Genomic DNA, 4,328 nt, shown 5'->3' with positions numbered 1-4,328 from the left:
GCAGAGGGGACACCCTTGTGTCAGAGAGACCCTAAGGCAGAGGGGAACGCCGCCGGCGAAACCTCCTCTCGTGTCTGAGAGACCCCTAAGGCAGAGGGGACACCCTTGTGTCAGAGAGACCCTAAGGCGATGCGAGAGGCGAAACCTCCTCTCGTGTCTGAGAGACCCCTAAGGCAGAGGGGACACCCTTGTGTCAGAGAGACCCTAAGGCAGAGGGGAACGCCGGCGGCGAAACCTCCTCTCGTGTCTGAGAGACCCCTAAGGCAGAGGGGACACCCTTGTGTCAGAGAGACCCGAAGGCAATGCGAGAGGGGGACCCTCCTCTCGTGTCTGAGAGACCCTCGAGGCGGAGGGGACACCCTTGTGTCAGAGAGACCCTAAGGCGATGCGAGAGGGGGACCCTCCTCTCGTGTCTGAGAGACCCCTAAGGCAGAGGGGACACCCTTGTGTCAGAGAGACCCGAAGGCAATGCGAGAGGGGGACCCTCCTCTCGTGTCTGAGAGACCCTCGAGGCGGAGGGACACCCTTGTGTCAGAGAGACCCTAAGGCGATGCGAGAGGGGGACCCTCCTCTCGTGTCTGAGAGACCCCTAAGGCAGAGGGGACACCCTTGTGTCAGAGAGACCCGAAGGCAATGCGAGAGGGGGACCCTCCTCTCGTGTCTGAGAGACCCTCGAGGCGGAGGGACACCCTTGTGTCAGAGAGACCCTAAGGCGATGCGAGAGGGGACCCTCCTCTCGTGTCTGAGAGACCCCTAAGGCAGAGGGGACACCCTTGTGTCAGAGAGACCCTAAGGCGATGCGAGAGGGGGACCCTCCTCTCGTGTCAGAGAGACCCCCGAGGCGGAGGGGAGCGCGCGCAGGCTACCGGTGGGTCTTTTAGGTACCCAAGGGCCCGGGCCGGCGGATGTCCGTCGGCGGGTCTTTCTGACCCCCGGGGCTACGCTAGGGCCCGGGAAGTCTGTCCGCGGGTCGGGCGGACCCCGGGGCGACACGAGGGTTAAAACAGCTGCAGCTCATTCAGAATGCTAACCAGGACCAAGAGAAAAGAGCACATCACTCCGGTTCTTAAATCTTTGCATTGGCTTCCAGTCAGTTACAGAATAGATTTCAAAATGGTGCTTTTAGTTCATAAATCTCTGAATGGTTACATTTCTGATATGTTTGAAGAATATAAACTGAGCAGGGCTCGATGTATGAATTGTGCTATATAAATAAATTCACTTGCTTTACCTGGTTACTTAGATCTTAATTAGATACTTCCCTAAAGTGGTGAACAAAGCCGAACACAGTTGAGTACTTTTACTTTGCACTTTGTACACCTCTACTTCTATGTGATTTTTGTGATCTTTCATTTCAATTCCAAAGATGCATTGTTGAGCTGGGGGATGCTGTTGCCTGGGTAAATGCCAACATGGGCCTTTTCTAAGACTGGGTAGTCCTCACCCCTGAATGATGAGGAAATACAGGGTGCTCTGCAGATCCTCAGAGAGGCTTCAACTCCAGAGGAAGAACAAGAAGCTCTCTCCCATTCATGTTTTTGTTTAATAATTTTGAAGACACTGAAACATTCATAGACGAAATAGACAAAAGAGGACTTAGTGATAATTTTGAGCTTCCCTGTTAATTACGTTTGTTGATGAGGATACCTATTAGCTGTCTTTAAACCATCAGCTAATGCTGGATTCCACACAACAAAAATTACAAGATCCAGAAAACACAATATATTTTGATGAGACAAAGAGACAAGGAACATCATTTATTTAGCAAGAGTAAACTGGACAGTGTTTTGGAAGTGTTCACCTGGCCATACAACATGATAGGATGAATCCAAAGCCTACAGAATCTGGGCAAAGCTGAATACACAGTACATAAAGAAACAGTTTAGTTTTGACAGTGTTGGAATGTAATGTTTAGTATATTTAATGGGGTAATTAAATGTTTAATTGTCTAACTGGCATATCATTTAATTTTGTATTTCTTAGGTTATGCCATTAACTTTAAGATTTTGGGCTATATTAATTGACTTTCAATAATGTATGTTGTGCTCTTTTTGACCTGTTCTACTTATAATTTATGCTATTGAAATAACTTTTAGGATAAGGGTTAAATTGTAACACATATTCCTCCCAACAATGTTTTAAGTCCATAACCACGTCATTACTATATAATAAAAATTGTGCTTGTTCCAGGCACCCCTGGATAAATGTATTGTTCTGTAAACAGATGTTGACCTGACCTCTAAATTATGCAAATTGAAACTTGCCACCTTTATGCAACAGGCTATAGAAAATTCCACACTTCCAGTTACCAATTACAACTTTCTAGAAGATTGCTGTTAAATTGAACAATGCAAGTCAGAGGAAGGAGAAACCATTACAATGATTTGTATGAAAACTGGTCAGATCCATGTCTCATTCTTGAATGTAACCAAAACCTTTTTTAGAGGCACTTCAGTTTTCAAATGAATGTATTTCAGTGGTTTGTTATCAAACTATTTTAATCCTGTAACAAAATACAATTAAATGTTATTGGAAAATACCATTTTATTTTACATAATTGGTACAAGCATAATCAGACTAGAGTGCAGTATTTAAAGCAAATACACTTTTGTTTTCTATATCAGTGCTTGAACCTCTTGAACCTAGTGTTATATCTTGATAAATGATATTGAATGAAATCACATGGACTCTGAGATAAAGTTGTAACATTAGTTTACTCTTCCTCCATTAGTACACTCAACGTAATGACGTCATTCGCATACATGACACCTAGTGTTGAAACGTGTGTCAAACCAGGATGTACCCAAACTGACCAATGGCGAACATTGGTGGGTGTTACTTAATATTCAGGAACCCCCATTTAAACTGACCAATAGCGAACATCAGAGGGCGTAACTTAATATTCAGGAACCCCCATATTAAGTAACGTCCCCGACTTGCGGTCTGCAGATATACCTTATTGGGATCTGAAGGGAGTCTGTCATTGGTGGCTGACTTTCAGTAACTTGTTAAAATAAAGGATATTTTAGACATTTCTTTACTTCTACTGCTCAATACAATAAGACACATGTATAACCATCACCATCTTTATTTTCACTGCATTGAATTACAGGTCACACTTTGTTAGCTAGCGGTTAGTTGACGTTTGCTAGCTAGCTACTTTAACACCAACCAGCATTTGCAGCTGTTTGAATTTGTGTCAATGAAAGAAACTTGCAATGCAATGTATGTAGTGTTCCTTACCTGGTAAGATGAGTGTGTTCATGTCAACCATCTGAACGGCACTTAATGCACATTGCTAATATGGTGTTAATCCTGTCAGTTTGTATTTATGTTGAGTTCACACACAATAGCTCAAATGGCAGATCTACAGTAGCAAACCGATGGCGCAAACTAAAACAGTATTAAAGCACTACTTTTGTTGTCCCCCTCAGGAATTGCTCTTGAGAAAAAAGTTCTACGTAATCTTCAAAAATCTATTTTTCCAATGATTGTATTTGTCCATTACTAAATGCAATAATTGTCATAAACTTTTGATTGCTTCTGAATAATTACGTGAATAATTGATTTAGACACCACCTATTTCCTGAAGTGAAGCGTATCTTTTGCGCTGCTATCTTTAGAAAAATGGCAGCATTTTTAAGATTGGTCAATTCAATATACATTTTCAACAGTATCACTACCGGTATGAGTCTGCTAATATAATTGAAATAAAAAAAATAGATGCATAACTATTAAGCAGTGTGGTGATTTTGGGAAGCTGAAATGTATTGTGATGTCGTAATCACATTCTGGAACTCTGAGTGAGTACTGAACTCAAGCGCAAAAAAAAAACACGCTGGGGGGACGATATTTGAAACTCACGCGTGAAAAGGTTAAAAGAATAACATATCTTGCTACAGACAGTCTAAGTTTCATGTCAAATTTTTATGTGTGGAAACTTACATTTCATATACATTCAACAAAGCATTTGATCTTTTTAATGGCTCACCATATGCGGGTAAAGCTAAGGGCTCCAGGTAGGGGGGCAGACCCCTTAGGATGACCCCTACCATTGTTTCCCTTTAAATCAGGGTAGCCTATTACTAAGGGTTACATTTGTATTCAGACTGGTCTCACCTGTGGTAATTTCATCAACATGAGCATATTCAGTTTTGGGATAAACAAACAGCTAAATATATTTTCCTCTGAATAGCTTGAAAGTTGAAATGTATGATTTTGAAACCAACTGAAGTGTGGGTAGAGACCTAAAGTCATCCCCCATTGTTGATGATGGAATAATCAATCGAACCACAGATGTGGTCTGTGAGGTCTTCCCGTCACTCCCG

This window comes from Esox lucius, chromosome 11, assembly GCF_011004845.1.
Source record: "Esox lucius isolate fEsoLuc1 chromosome 11, fEsoLuc1.pri, whole genome shotgun sequence".
Lineage (NCBI taxonomy): Eukaryota > Metazoa > Chordata > Actinopteri > Esociformes > Esocidae > Esox > Esox lucius.
The sequence above is the reverse complement of the archived record's forward strand: the minus strand, read 5'-3'. Positions refer to the sequence as shown.